Source organism: Phalangium opilio, unplaced genomic scaffold (genome assembly GCF_054372755.1).
Source record: "Phalangium opilio isolate 3A_F unplaced genomic scaffold, DU_Popi_V2 ptg000487l_1, whole genome shotgun sequence".
In the NCBI taxonomy this organism is placed as follows: Eukaryota; Metazoa; Arthropoda; class Arachnida; order Opiliones; family Phalangiidae; genus Phalangium; species Phalangium opilio.
Genome location: NW_028324237.1, coordinates 1,137,122 through 1,154,009, shown reverse-complemented (window position 1 = coordinate 1,154,009; position 16,888 = coordinate 1,137,122). Strand labels below are relative to the sequence as shown.

Here is a 16,888-nt window from a genome sequence, read left to right as displayed (position 1 = left end):
TGATGGTGAAAATAGTAATAAATAGTAAAAAAACAAAACAAATTCAAAATAATTAGTAATAAATAGTTAAAAAAACCTAACTGAAAATGAATAGTAACAAAAGAAAATAACAATAAATATTTTCTTTAGATAGTAATAATAGACTTCTTGCAAATGTTAACAAAAGTTTACTTCAACCAAAGTTGTGTTTACAGCACTTATGTTTTTAAAAGAAGCACATCAAAATTTAATAAATAAAATCTTTGGCTAATTTTCTTTTGACGATCCTTCCTCTACGTGTTGATCTTAAGGGGGAGACGCAAGGTTTTGGCTTAGAAGTTGGAAGAGTTTCATCTGCAAGTTTGGAAAGCGTAGAGTTGGCAGTGTGGTTTTGAACAGATTCCTCTATCACTTTGTTATCACAGGTTTTTTAGGGTTGTTAATGCTTGCCACCATTACTTCCTCGCCACAGTTTGGTTTTTTACGATTATTACTGCTTGCTACAATCACTTTTTTATCACAGTTTTGCTTTTTAGGATAATTTTTGCTTTCTACTATCATTTTTTATCACATTGTTTTTGTGTTTCTGTATTGCTTTTTACTATCACTTTTTTATCACTTTTGGGCAACACTTTGGAAGAGTTTTCTTCCCTGTTTTTCTGGATAACTTTTTTCCCGCTATTTTTAAACTCTAATATTGAATTGGATTTTTTAGCTACTGTGGTTAAATTTTTCGTGATGTTATACAGCTTGCAGCGTAACGTTTGGCCTCCTTTACTTCTCTTGCCTCTAATTTCATTTCTAAGTCTTCGCGTTTCAAACCTTTTTGCATAACAGCCGGGATAGTTATTACCACTTCATGGAACATTTGTTTCAATCTCTCGTCACTAGTGACACGGGCCATTGTTTTCACTACAATTAATTAGGTCAGATATTAACATAATAGGTCAATATTCTAACATTAATTCTCAATAAATTACTTACAAATGCTTTTTGAGGGACTATTGCTGAGCATCCACTTCTTGTATTCTGCGACAACAATTCTGCTAATCTCAGTTACATACGAAATTAAAACTGTAGCTGGTAAAAACATGCCCCCACTGTTCAGCATAACTAACGAAGGTGTCATATCTGTTGGTAGGAGCTCGGTGTTTCTGACACTCAAACTCATTTCGTATAACAAATGAGCTTCGTCTCTTTGTTTTTGTGTTAAAGGCTTCTTTCCTCTTTTCAATTTGGCGTGAATTTGCATATTCCTTTTGTTTACTTTCCAAATTTCTCCTAAGGTACCACCTCCAAGTCTATTTATCGTGTAAAGGCGATCAGTCTTAATATGTCTTAAAGAAGACTTTTTAACTTCAATCTCTTTTGGATCCATTTTTCCACCGTCCACCCAAGATTGGGAAATATGAGGATTAAATCCAGGCCCTTCTTTTTTCCTTCTAACTATTGCCAATTCATCGATGATTCGGAAATTGAGCCAATGAACAACTGAGCTTAGCGATTCTTGATTAAAATTACTCAAATATAGTGGATTTGTCGCAAGCAGTTCTCCAACTTTGAAGCTGTTAGCCCAAAGGAATTGAGATGTTCCGTTTTTTTCTTTTTCATACTTGTTCTTTAGAAGAGAGTAATTCCTGTACAAATTATCGACTAATGTTTCTAATTTCCCAGTGTTGTTCAATTATGTTCTTGTGATCATCATTTATTTTAAAGAGACCGTCCTTATATTCGTTAATTAAGGTTTTCAAACTTATGCCGTGAGTGGCCATAATAACTAAATTAATTTTGATTAGTAAGAAATTAAATTTATATTAGGCCAAATTTCAAAATCAATTTATTACTTACCATTACTTGTCAAAGTTTTCAATAAGCCTTAACAAAATTGCCTGACCGTAGCAGACGCAACTGAGCCAGCTGACTAACACGCTCTGGTTGATGTCACGACCCGATTAAAAAAAACGCGGGACTATTTCTCTCGCGCGTATTAGCACAATAATTCGTTTTGAGTGAATAGGCAAGGGGGGTCGGAAGTGTTTTTGATAATGTTTGACCCCCTTCAAAATGGACGTCGCTGGTGGGGCTTCCTGATAGACACTTTGTGTTATTTTCTATTTTCTTTTGCTAATATCATTTGAAACTTAGCTATTATTAACGATTGACACCTATCCTATGCCTCTCCGCGATATTCTGGAAATAGCAATATATAAGTCAGACGATTCCCATCAAATGAAGGAAAAAAGCGCATTAGCGTGAACCTTTAATAGAGCCGACTGTCATGACGACAACAATATTGCGATATCAGTTATCGGACAATCATTAACAGTTATACTCGTTGCTGTATGACTAGAGGATATTGTTTACACGCCAACCTATTTGTAAATAGAGCTTCGAATAATACTTGAATAATTCAGTAATTTTAACTTTAGCGGTTGCTTATAAATAAAGAGCGGTAAATACATACTAAAGTAAATTAGTTTGTAGGTATTCATCGACTGGATTCGGAGAGGTAATATTTTGGTTTTGAAAATTCTTGGAATCGGTTCAGTAGTTCTAGAGATTGCCCACTACATACATTAAAACAAACAAACAAATTTTACCTTTCTATATTATTAGTACAGATAAGAATAACGAAAAATACTTAACAATAAAAAATTACAATTAAAAACTATATAAGTTTTAATTACATCGCGTAAGGTTCCCTACTTCATTAACCTATAAAATAGAGCCATGTGTCGTCAAGACGTCAAAGCGTCACATTATTCATTATATTCGATTCACGACGAATAGGCGAAATTTTTTCTTTGTAAAATACAGTGCTCGCCTTTTATTGTTTTGTGTTGTCGAATCAATGTTAACTCGATCCCAAGAAACAGAGATGTGTGACAAATTTTGAACGCATCTGTTTCTTTTTTAGGCTATTGGTACGATGATCACATTTAAGTTAAAAAAAAATCAAGAAATGAACTCATGATTTCGACATGGTTGTTATCATAAATAATGGGTTAAACATTAAACAATCTTAATAATTGCACAGATTATAAATCTTTGAAAATTTGCAAATAAAATGCCTTGGTTATGGGCGACTTATGTTTCAAGTTTTTATTTCGAAAGCTGTTTACGCCTATATTCGAAATATTTAACGCTGTTTCTTCTACCTTGTTTCAAGTTAGTGAGGAGTGCAAAGTTTGAGAAGAAATATTCAACATTCCACTCTCTTTTGATATGTTTTAATGTCAATGCTAGTGGTCGGCATTTGCTTAGGATAATATCTGTTTGTTTTATTCATAATTTGACATTATCCACGGGAAGGTTATGATTAATGCAATGTAATCACGAATCTGATTATTATTCATGAATAACTGATTAACCAAATTTCTGTGGATTATCTTGTCCAAACGCCGACCACTAGAAAATGCATATGAACCAATCCATTGCAGTTACAAGGAAATCAAAGCCCGTGATTCAACTGAAATATATATCCAGCTCCATTTCTCTGAGAGCTTGTTCTACCCTTGAATTCTTCCGCGCATACCAGATTTTAGCAAATAAGATAAAAATGGACAGTATGTTTAAAACCGCGAATAGTATAAACATGATGCTGATATCATGAAAGGACGTCTTCGAGAATACCACGCTTTGTTCTTTCTTCATATACTTTGAGCACCCATTCCCATGCATTAGATACTTATGTCGGATTTCATGTCCAGTTTCCCAATAATTCTGAATTCTGAAATCAGAATTAAAAGCACATTGATGGAATATGACGAGATAAGTTTGTTTAAGCAATCTAAAAACTATTTCTTATAGGAAAGATACCGACATTAAAAGTATTTTTTAAAGAAATTCACACAATTTCTAGTATGTTGCTGGGGTTAAATTACTAAACGTCCAGTTCGAGCATGTACAAGAAAGAGCAAGACGGAGCCCATGGGCAAACATGTGTATCCCGGTTCAAATTACACTTTTGCGCGCCTTCTAGTGACTAAAATTAGTATTACTATATTCATTATATGATAATCCCGGCCAGTAGCGTCGCTAGGGTTTGAAAATTGGGGCGAACTAGTTATTATAAGAACTTAATAAAAAAATTGCATAATGGGTTCATTAGAAAAGTGTAGACCATTAAAACTATCCGCAAATTTGTGTCAACGTGAAATTATTCGTATTTTAAAGATATACAACCTTTTATTGATAAACAGTACGGAACCGATTATAAAGGATTTTCACTCGTCTTAAATTTATTTTTAGTTTTGGTTAGCTTTTAGTCCACACTATTGGGACTCCCTTCGAAAGAACATGAAACATTTTACTTGTCTGCATCTGTTCTTTTCTTCAAAATTGTACTGTTTGATATTGAAATTCCTCTCTGCTGAGATGAAACTTAACGAATCTATCATTATAATTTTTTATATAGTGCTGCAGAATTTTAGGCTGCTAAAAGCAATTTTCTGGTAGGATTTACGGATTACTTTGGGGGGGGGCAAAAGCCCCCCAACAAAGGCCTAGCGACGCCACTGACCCCGGCTAATTTATAATTTTCGATTTTATTTTTTCGTTGGCTATAAAATAGCATTAGGCCTACTATTATGAACAAAATCAAGAGCTAGTAATTAAACTAGAGTATCTTTGGTTCATTTTAAACTTGAACTATAGTACCTTACTTTAATTAAATTACAGAATTATATTCATATAGTTACTTCCTCAATCGGTAAATTTTAAACTTATAATTAAGCTACATCATTAAATATAAAGTTATCATAAACTGCAGTATAATATTAATTAGAATACAGTATAATATTAATTAGAATACAGTATAATATTAATTAGAATACAGTATAATATTAATTAGAATACAGTATAATATTAATTGGAATACAGTATAATATTAATTAGAATACAGTATAATATTGAATTGAATTGAATTGAGAGTTTATTGTGCACGAAAAAAGTTGTTTACAACTCACGAGAACGGGCACATTTGAGTACATTGCAAAATATATACAAATCATAATTATATATACAAGAATGTTTATACAATCACAAATTTTAGATTAATGTACATACAGGGGTAGGGATGGTTATTTGATAAAAATTAGGTTTTTACAGTTGAGCTACGTCACGTAAGATTTGTTTCACTTGGAATAAAGTATCACCAAAGAGATCAATATCTGATGCAAATAAATTGCACCTATGCTGCATCCTTACAATTGGATTTATACTTTTACGGGGGTTATAGAAAGTCGAATTATGACGTGTATTTTTAGGAACTAAAAATTTGAGGGACTCTAGAAGGGTAGGGAGATGTAAGCTGACTTAGATGGGTTGATGGGAATATTGTTTAGCAAACACCAGGCAGAGATAGCGTTAATGTCCTCCTGCAATAGGTATCGGTCACGATCGGAATTAATAATTTTGCAAAGTTTATTATCGTCAGCGAATTGGAGGATAAGTGAGTGGTTAATTTTGAATTGGAGGTCAGAAATATAAATATTAAACAGTAGGGGCCCGAGAGAGGAACCCTGCGGGACCCCACAGTCAACCTTGTATGTGACTGACGTGATCGACCCATTGCATTTAAGGACACAAACACGTCCCTGCAAATAATCAGCAAACCACTGCGGCAGAATGCCATCTATCCCCAATGCGCAAAGTTTGTCCCGCAAAAAACCATGGGGAACACGGTCAAAGGCTTTGGCTAAATCTAAATAGATCACATCAACTTGACCTCGGCTTTCGACCACTGGGGCCACATAATTCATGAATGCCTCGTGATTTGTGTCTACGCCCCTGCCGGGGGAGAAACCATGTTGACATTCATTAGTGAAAAATTGGAACCACTGCTGCAAGTGAGAATGCATAACCATGTCGAATATTTTATCAAACACACAGAGCAGAGTAATTGGGCGATAATTACCCGGATCGCAGGCAGCACCTGATTTAAGAATCAGGGTAACAACAGCCCGTTTCCAAGTATTTGGGAAGATACTGCTATTAATTGAAACATTAAAAATGTGTTCCAACAAGGGCAAAAGGATGGCTTCACACCCCTTAACTATAAAGGTTGGGATACCATCCACCCCTGTGGAGAACTTGTTGGGAAGTTTCCTTATAGCCTCACGAATGACAAGTTGGGTAAAACCCTGGGTGTGGTAAGGGTTAACAGTAATCCGGGAATTCGGAATGGAGTAGCGGTCAGTGGGGTTGGTATTATCTACCGAGGCTTTAGAAAACTGCTCAGCGAAACGCTCAGCCAGACGAGTAGGGTCAGAAACCATGTCTTTGCCAAGTTTCAGTGTGATAAAATGGGAGTCCTCGCGGATGTTACCCTTAACATAATTCCAAAACTATCTCGGGTGCGACCGAGCATCATGACACACATTTGCGAAATGAGTGGCTTTATCCCGTGTGAGGAACCGTGTGACTACTGCACGCATGCGCTTAAATTCTATTATGTCAGCTAGAGCCCCAGTGCGTTTTTTCTTTCTAAAATAGTATTTTTTCGCTTAATAGCTTTGCGTAGTGCCAGTGAATACCAGGGAGGAAATCCAGGATGACCGCGGTGTACCCTACGTGGTATAGCCAAATCCATAACCGCCCGAAGACGATCGGTAAGGATATCCACACAATAGTTAACGTCCTGCGAACCGAGTAGAACGCCCCAATTCATGTCGCGTAAAGTAGAGTACAATAGATGATAATCACCTTTGCTATACATATAAAATGGGTCCTTGGGTGGAGGCGGCAAAGCAATTAGACCAGACATGGTAATTAAGAAGGGTGGATGAAAGGCATCGATGGGCACAAAGGGATCATTAAGACTATCAATATTCAAACCATTTATATTCGTTAGACACAAGTCCAACAGATTACCATGTGAGACTGGAGGGGCAACTTGACGGAGATTTAAGTCATAGCAAACGTCAATGATGTGGGCAGCTTTAGTACGTATAGGAGCAGAACAACCCCGAGTCCCGCAACTAACCCAGTCTACACCAGGTAGATTAGAGTCACCGAGCAAAATAATATCAGATGAGCCACCAGCTAAACCCTGCACTAATCTGTCTGTATAGAGGGCATAGGTCATGTCATCCAGGGAAGGTCGAAAATGAGCAGTACCAATTACGATTGAACGATGGGCTGACGCCTAAATTTCAATGAACACACTCTCCGACGTTCCCTCAATGTCATGACGCCGACAGCAGTGCAAGGAACGCCGAACGGCAATCAATGAGCCTCCACCCCGAACGTTATTAAAATTCGGATCTAAGCGATCGGACCGAAAAACATTGTAATGGTTAGGAAATAATCAGTAGTAAAATGAGTAGAATTAAGCCAGGTTTCAGTTAAGCAAATAATGTCAAAATCGTGAGTAGCAACATTTCTAAAAAATTCAATAAATTTTGTCCGTAAACCACGGACATTTTGATACGCAATTGATAGGTCCTTCATTGTTTGGGAGCAGTGTCAATATTGTCTAGTTCACTACTATGCTTGTTAGCATCACGGGGGACGCCATTGAACTCCGTGATGATGCAATTGATAGGCCAAAATGATAGATCAGATAGTTTGTCATAATCACTATCGTCCTCACAGGCGACATAGAAGGATGAATGATCGGCGTCAGGGTGCTTCGTTTTGAGTCGAATACAAATAGGTTTGGCAATGCCAGCGTCTTCCTTAAATGTAGCAATTAGGTCTTTCGAGAGCAGATCCTTGTCAAGGCGACTGACGAAAATTGCCTTGGGCACGGGGCCACGGCGACCTGACCCTCTGACGACTGCCTTCAGCCTAGAATTAGTGGCAGAGCCAGTCAAGACAGGTTTGGCAGGCCTCGGTGGGGGCGGTCGGATGGCATTCGCCGAATGGGAACCGAAAGCCCGAGGCATGGGCAAGGTACTCGAAAGCATCTTGGAGTAGAGTAAAGGACGCTGGATTGGTAATAATCGGTCAGACGGGACTGAAGTACTAGTAGCAGTACCGTCACTTTGACCGTCAGTGGTCACAGTGTATTCGCATCGGCTCTTTTCTAGTGCCGCTACTCTAGTGCAAAGTTCCTTAATATGCATGTCTTGAGCATTGATAATAGACTGTTGATTCACTAATTGCTGCTGGAGAGTATGGACCAGCGTCTCAGTGTTGTCCAATTTCGCCAGGATACGATCCAAGATGGAATTAGGATCGCGGGTAACACTATCGGGCTATAGTAGTTTATTGAGAGCTTCATGGATAACAGATAAGGGTACCGACGAATCATTGACCACCTTAGGCGAAGGGACACTGTTACCAGCCATCCCGCTGCTCCGACGAGTAGGACTCCTAGAAGCCCTAGCAGTCGTGGAGACCGGTTTGCAACCCCGGCAGGTAAAAGACGAAGCCAAGTGACAGTCCCCGTGTACGCGTGTCTTACAGCCCAAAGTGCAGTAAAGTGACTTCTGCTTACCGAAGAAGGGTACCTTACAAACTTGGCATAAGTCCTTGGAACCGGCCATAAGTCAAAGGGAATGCAGTGAGCATCAAAAATGTCGAACCCGCACGTTGAACTACCGAAATTCATAGACTAACAGACAAAACACGAAACTGGAGGTAGTTTTAGTAGGGTCTCAAACACAGTTATAGAAATAGCCCCGTCACGAGTCCTGCAGAACAAACGATACGAGCTTTCCTACAACGTTTAGCAAACCGTTGCCATCAGGTAAGACAGAAAGACAGCGAAAACTCGATAAATAGGTATAATCACTGAAAATCAAGTTTAAATACCGTGAACGGAAGACGTTAGAAGGCAATCGGTGCAAAAATACGGAGACGGAACGGTGAAATAACCGAAAAGCGAAAGCAAAAACCGGAGCGCGAGCTAAGCGGCTAACTGAGACTCAACGCGTCACGATAAGGACATTAGAATACAGTATAATATTAATTAGAATACAGTATATTAATTAGAATACAGTATAATATTAATTAAGAATACAGTATAATACTAATTAGAATATAGTATAATATTAATTAGAATACAGTATAATATTAATTAAGAATAGAGTATAATATTAATTAAGAATACAATATAATATTAATTAGAATACAGTATAATATTAATTAGAATACAGTATAATATTAATTAGAATACAGTATAATATTAATTAGAATACAGTATAAAATTAATTAAGAATACAGTATAATATTAATTAAGAATACAGTATAATATTAATTAAGAATACAGTATAATATTAATTAAGAATACAGTATAATATTAATTAAGAATACAGTATAATAATAATTAAGAAAACAGTATAATATTAATTAAGAATACAGTATAATATTAATTAAGAAAACAGTATAATATTAATTAAGAATACAGTATAATATTAATTAAGAATACAGTATAATATTAATTAAGAAAACAGTATAATATTAACTAAGAATACAGTATAATATTAATTAAGAATACAGTATAATATTAATTAAGAATACAGTATAATATTAATTAAGAATACAGTATAATATTAATTAAGAATACAGTATAATATTAATTAAGAATACAGTATAATTAATTGGTGTTAAACTACAGTAACTTAATCAATGAACTTTTTCGAAATATCATTACTTATAAAGTTATCATAAATCTGACTCGTGAAGATAGGTTAATTTTAATCTCAAATAAATTACAGAATAATATTAAATAAATTATGGTAACTTCCTCAATCGGTCAATTTGAAACTTAATTAAATTTCTGCCGCCAAGGAGGAAGAACAGGAAGAGTCAACGTAACCGAGCCCCGACCGCGATCATGGAACCTTGAATGGAGAGGATGGAGTTCAAATCTCTATACCATGTGGTGAAAAAAAAGCTATGTAATTTAATATTTTTAGTTCGAATGTTTTTATGTAAAAAATTAACTTATTATATATATATATAATATAAAAAAGCATAATAAAAGTTAGTTGATTCACGACGCTAGCAAGTTTTCTGTCTCTCCGATTTAAGTGCCCACAATTGGTGACCCCGAGATTTAGTTTATTTTTACGCCAGAATAAAGCAATACACGGAGAACGATATGTTGGGGAACGACGGCGACGACGAGGAAACTTCTCTAACTGAACAAATTAAGTATCCAAACGAGAGACTTAACCAAGTGATGTCTACTAAGGACTTCAACAAGGTGGAGAAGCCCGAAAGCCATAAAATTTCTCGTCTCTCAGTCAAGCTTCCTTTATTTTGGAAAGACAATCCTTACCTCTGGTTCTCCACGATAGAATCCGAATTAGCAGAACCACTACTGAACAAACAAGATTCGGCTACGTATAACAATCCCTGGAGCAAACCATCATTCCTTGTGTCGCTGACATCATCAAAGTGCATTCCGAAAATCCTTATACAGCATTAAAGAAGTGAATAATCTCTTCATTCTGCGATACGGACGAAAAAAGGCTACGCAAACTACTAAGCGGAATGCAAATCGGCGACCAGAAGCCATAACTCTTCCTACAAACGATGCGTCTTCAAGCTGGTTCACAAGCCAATGATGCTATAATAAAATCATTGTTCATGGACCAACTTCCTGAGCAAGTCCGAGGTATATTAGTCATGAGCAACGAAAGTAACCTTGACAAAATCGCCGCTCAAGCTGACAAGATCGTCGAGATCATCCGCCCAACCACAATATCAGCGATTACGGCAAATAACCCAGAGGCCGAAGATCCACCATCTGTTTGGCGCCTTGCTCAACAAATCAAGGAATTGAACCAAAAGTTTGATTCATTCACCAGGGGTCGTCCTCAGTATCATGACAGGGATCGTCGAGGCAGAGGACAAAACCGTTCACAATCTAGAGGCCGTTCTTACAATCCAAGAGGGAAGCTCTGTTTTTACCACTTCCGATTACGTGAAAAAGCAAACAAAGGTCAGGATCCTTTCGCATGGACTCGGAACCAATCCCCACACAAGCGAATGGACCCTGAAAACTAGAAGGCCGATCGGATTTGGCGACGACCGATTTCAATGGCCATAACTCGCATCGCCTTTTCATATACGACTAAACCTCGAAACCTAATTACTTACTCGAAACCGGCACCAAACAAGAACTATTCAATTCCAAATGCCATTTCAAGATATTTGCTGCAAATGGGACACAAATAAACACCTATGGAACGAAAATTCTTCATCTTGACCTGGGACTTAGAAGAATTTTCAAATGGACATTCGTCATCGCAGATATCGGCAAACCAATTATAGAAGCAGATTTTATACCTACTTTCCATCTTTTACCCGACCTAAAAACGAGGAAATTAGTGGACAGTAAAACGTTACTCGGGGAACTCTAACTTTTTAAGCGAGTTATCGCAAGTGATAACTATCGTTTAAAGGGTTGATGTCAACCTCGTGTGTTCTATGAGAACGCGAGATCTGAATAGGCTATTATTTATATGTGTCATCAAACCTTGAACGAAAAGTGGCGGATGCCTCTGAGTTCCCCTCGTGCTAATTTAAAAACAAGGTGGGCAAAGTAAAATTTTACCTTCTTAAATATTCACGAGTGATAACTTATCGAAAAGGTTAAACCTGGTCGATAGGTTATCGCTTGCTATTTAATCAAAGACGGTAAAATAAATAAACTTGCCCACCTTGTTTTATTAGCACGAGCGGAATTCACTAGACATCCGCCGCTTTTCGTTCAAGGTTCGATGACACACATAAATGATAGCTATTCAGATTCGCGCTCTCATAGACGGCACGAGGTTGACATCAACCCTTTAGACGATAGTTATCACTTGCGATAACTCGCTTAAAAAGTTAGAGAATTGCCCCCACTGTCAGCTTACTGCAAAGTTATCCGCCATCCTGCAACAAACATAACCACTATTTTCGAAACTACAGAATTCCATAAAGTTCTCGCTGAATTTCCGGAGATCATTCGCCACTCCGGACCGTTACAAGAGCCAAAGCACCATGTGTTTCACCATTTAGAGACTACCGGACCTCCAGTGGTGGAACGTTTCCGAAACCTCGACACGAAGAGACTCGCCATAGCCAAGAAACAATTCCAATCCATTGCTGAACAAGGCATCTGTCGACCATCTAAAAGCAACTTCGCCAGTCCAGTCCACATGCAACCCAAAGGAAACGGAAATTGGCGGCCTTGTGGTGATTACCGTGCATTAAACCGATGGGCTCGTCCAGATCGATATCCATTGGCATTATTGAGCAACTTTAGCGCGAATTTCGCAAGCTGTAAAATATTCTCAAAATTTGACCTGGTAAAAGCTCACGAATTGAAATTAACTACACGGACATCGAGGATTTGGACTTTCAAAAACTCGTCGAGGCCCAGGCATCCAACGTAGAATTAAGAGGTTTACTCGAAACGGAGACCGTTTTGAAACTTAAAGCGCTCGAACTCCCAGATGCACGCGCTGGTATTTGGTGTGATGTTGGAACGGAAAAAGCTAGACCATTCATCCCAGTACTTTTCCGGAAACGGGTTTTCAACAACGTTCATGGGTTATCTCATCCCGTCGTTAAACCGAACAGAAAACTTATCGCACAACTATTTGTATGGCCATCTATGAACTCCGACATATCAAAATGGACTCGAGAATGCATACCTTGTCAGAGAAACAAAGTTGGACGACACACAATCAGTCCACATGGTCATTTCTTAGGACCTACGCAGCGATTCTCAGACGTCCATGTTGACCTGGTCAGACCTCTTCCTCCATCAGAAGGATATTCTTACCTGCTCACCTGCATAGATCGTTTTACTCTATGGCTTGAGGCACTCCCGATTACGAGTTAAACTGCCGAGAATGTCTGCAGAGTTTTTTACGATGATTGCATTTCTCGCTACGGATGTCCAAATACCACATATTCTGATCGCGGACGACAGTTTACTTCCTCTCTCTTAAAGGACCTTGCAGACCATTTGGGGGCGAAACACCAGCAAGTAACGGCTTTCCATCCCCAGTCAAACGGAATGATCGATCGCTTACATCGACCACTTGAAGCCGCATTCGCCGCACATGGAAATAACCAGTGGACCAAGACGTTACCTCCGGTTCTATTGGGTCTTCGCACGCCGGTTCAAGAGGATCTACAATCTCCTGCTGCTGAAATGTTCCACGGTGAAACACTCAAGCTGCCTGGAGATTTCTTCCACCAAATTCCGCAACGACAAAATATTGAGGACTGTTTTAGCGCACAATCATGGAATCCGTCCGTCCAACACCTGCTTCTAATCAAGATACACAATATGTCTTCGTAAACAAAGACCTATCAGACTGCTCTCATGTTTGGAGTCGCGTCGATATGGTTCGAAAGCCTTTACAACCAAAATAAGATGGTCCCTATCAAGTGCTCGACTGTTACGAGAAATATTTCAAGTCACGTATTAAAGGCAGAACGGACACCGTAGCCATCGATCGCTTGAAACCGGCTTTTCCTGAGCAAGAAGTTCAGTTGCCAGCATCCCCGATAGTGACGACCCTACCAACTATGCCCAAAGTCTTAAAGAAAGTTACATTTGCAGACAACAAATCCTCAGATGACCATCTTACCCGTTCGGGAAAACCTTTCAAACCGCGTCGTTAGCACTGGAAGGAGAATAATGTGGGGAAATAAAAAACTATGTAATTTTTAATTTTTAGTTCGAATGTTTTTCATGTAAAAAATTAACTTCTAGCATTTTAGTTTTTTAACTTGTATGTATATAACATAACAAAGCATAATAAAATTTAGTTGATTCACGACGCTAGCATGTTTTCTGTCTCTCCGATTTAAGTACCCACAACCTATAACGTAGCTTCTCTACAAAGGAGTCCTCTCAGCATCCTCAGTGTTTTGGTACGGTGCGGAAACCTCTAGGATTCCCCTGTGTCTTTATAAAGAAGGTAGTCCCCATACAAATACAATGGTTCTGATGAGAAATTGCCTATCGTAGGGTTGGTGCGTGGCCAAGGTACGCTGAGAGTTTCATACTCGCAGATGGGTTATCGCCATAGCGCTATTTTTTCCCTGTTTGAACCGTCATCTTTTTTGCCTGTGAGCCTTTTCCAAAACATGATCAGTAGAGGTGCAAATGTTTTGCGAAACCTACTATGAATCTAGGACTGAAAACCTGCCCTCTGGTAATTCCCGATTTCTAGTGGTCATAAACACCGCGGAATTCAGTTCTTTTACACTCGGTTTTCACTGGGCAAATTTCTTTGCGTCAAGAATTTCGCTAAAAAAGAAAAGAAGGTAAGGCAATTTTTATCCATCTGTGTTCGGTTTCCACTGGGCAAAACCGTGGTGGAAAGGAATGTCTATCCGAACTGAACCGGCCCGAGTTAAATCCGCACTCATCTGCTTTTTCAAGATAGAGGATGACAGTATCGTCGAAACTCCAACCATGATTAAGTATGTTGCGTTCCGAATTTTTTTCTCTCTCGTATACGCTTTTCTAATCTCGTAGATCTTGGTAGCTCTCTTAGATAAGACTTGATACTGACTTTAATGTATAAGGGTAGTTTTTGATTGGCTATATTTTCGTATTATGTTAACATATTTTGAAAATTTCGATTGTACTACAATCCGACACCCTAAAATGTGGTTAAAATTTGAAAGAGATCATTGCAATAGTTTTTCTTCCAGAAAATAAAGTGGTCTTCATTTCCATGAAATAAATCACAGATTTCGACGAAAAACCGGGAATTTTCCCGTACGAATGAATAACATGAGAAAAATCTGCTGTGATAGCCGAAGTTTCTCGACCATTTTTTGAGAACTATATGCTCGATAGGTCTGAAAACGGTTTTAGATCAAAGGTTGAACATTAAATTGGTGCCTTTTGAAGTTTCTTTAAAAACAATTACGTACAAGTATTGTTTTTCATAGTTTTAATTACATACTTTGAATTGAGTGGTTTACCCTGAAACTGTGGAACACACGACTTTTTAGTGGTATGGGTTAGGTAGTCGTTTCACCGCGAATAAAACGCCCTTACACATAACTAAAGTAAGTTAGCTAGATCACCGACTGCTGGTAATTAAGCTAGTTTAGCGACTGCTGGTAATTAAGCTAGATTACTGACTGCTGGTAATTAAGCTAGATTACCGACTGCTGGTAATAAGCTAGATTACCGACTGCTGGTAATTGAGCTAGATTACTGACTGCTGGTAATAAGCTAGATTACCGACTGCTGGTAATTGAGCTAGATTACCGACTGCTGGTAATTGAGCTAGATTACCGACTGCTGGTAATTGAGCTAGATTACCGACTGCTGGTAATTGAGCTAGATTACCGACTGCTAGTAATTAAGCTAGATCAGCGATGGACGCACAACGCCCTAACACTTTCTCTCCTATGGTTTCCAAACAATTTTAATTATAATTAAGACTGAAGTACAGATATTAATAACAACTGTCGTTGTAGATAAAGACGGGAAAGTCTAAAAGATAAGTGTGGAAAATTGCCTGAAGTACAGATATTCAAATTTTCACTTTTGAAGACATAATTATAAAACATCAATTATTTGAAAAAATTCTGATCTTACTTTTTTCACCAAAGTTTCATTTACCCAAAATATTTTTCAACAATATTATCAAAATATTTTGCTCTCAATAGTAGTTCTATTAAAATGGCAATTTCAAAGAATTTTTTAAGGGATAATTGGTTTTACTTTCGTTTAACATTTGCTTTAGGACTGATCTGATATCTGAAAACATTAGCTTGATGATTTTACATTTAATATTTCAATATTTTAAAATTGGAAATACTGCGAAGCGGAAAATAATAGTAGTTCTATTAAAATGGCAACTTCAAAGAATTTTTTAAGGGATAATTGGTTTTACTTTCGTTTAACATTTGCTTTAGGACTGATCTGATATCTGAAAACATTAGCTTGATGATTTTACATTTAATATTTCAATATTTTAAAATTGGAAATACTGCGAAGCGGAAAATAATAGTAGTTCTATTAAAACGGCAACTTCAAAGAATTTTTTAAGGGATAATTGGTTTTAGTTTCGTTTAACATTTGCTTTAGGACTGATCTGATATCTGAAAACATTAGCTTGATGATTTTACATTTAATATTTCAATATTTTAAAATTGGAAATACTGCGAAGCGGAAAATAACATAGGCCTTTTCATTGTGAGGTATTTTTTAATGTCGAAAATATCTGTAGTGTTCGTGATCTGTGAGAGCTATACAACACGTTTATTTTCAACTTCATGCTCCCTCCTTTTTTAAATACATGTGTTTCCGCGCGAATCGTGGCGCCACCTACATGGTAATATCTTCGATGAAAACATTCTTCTGCACTGGTAAAGCTCTATCCATATTCTACGTCATTTTATCTTTATCCGCACTCGAAAATTATCCACGCAGAATAACAGTAAATGTTCTATGTCTTTATAGGTTCAATAGAAACAAAAATTATTTTTGTTTTCGTTTAGGCTTGAAGTGCAGTAAAGGTTTTGGAGAGCCCAACGAAACAAAAGGTTCTTATTGTCTCTTTAGGTAACTAGCAGAATACATTACCTTATGTTCATGACGTTTTTCATGAAAGTGGTTGCATTGGTTGACATAAAAAAATATGCAAAGTTCGGTAAGAAAGTGTTTTTTCCGTAATGTAAGGGCTTTCCCAAAGTGTGCGATCGATGGCAAATAAATTCCAAATAAGAAAGAGAGCCCAAAATGAGTGCCTTTCCTTTGTTGAAAACGGTAAGTTGAGGTAGTCCCCTGTTTTCGTGCAATTTTTCTAATCTTCGCTCGTATTCTTCAAAGAGCCTTTCATTAGTGCGCTGATAAAAGGTGAGTTTGAATTGTAGTCATTCATATCAATCATAAAATCAACTTAAGACTAGGTTGAAAATTTCTACCTAGTTTAAAGTTGATGGAAAATTAGCGTGATGCGCGAATTTATGAATTTAAAGT

At 37.5% G+C, this 16,888-nt stretch overlaps 1 long non-coding RNA gene across 1 annotated transcript in view; it reads left to right on the top strand.

Moving 5' to 3' along the window:
* Nucleotides 1–16,888, top strand: part of LOC149593696 (uncharacterized) — a 91,284-nt gene that overhangs the window by 31,531 nt on the left and 42,865 nt on the right. The gene's annotated exons all lie outside the window — the stretch shown is intronic.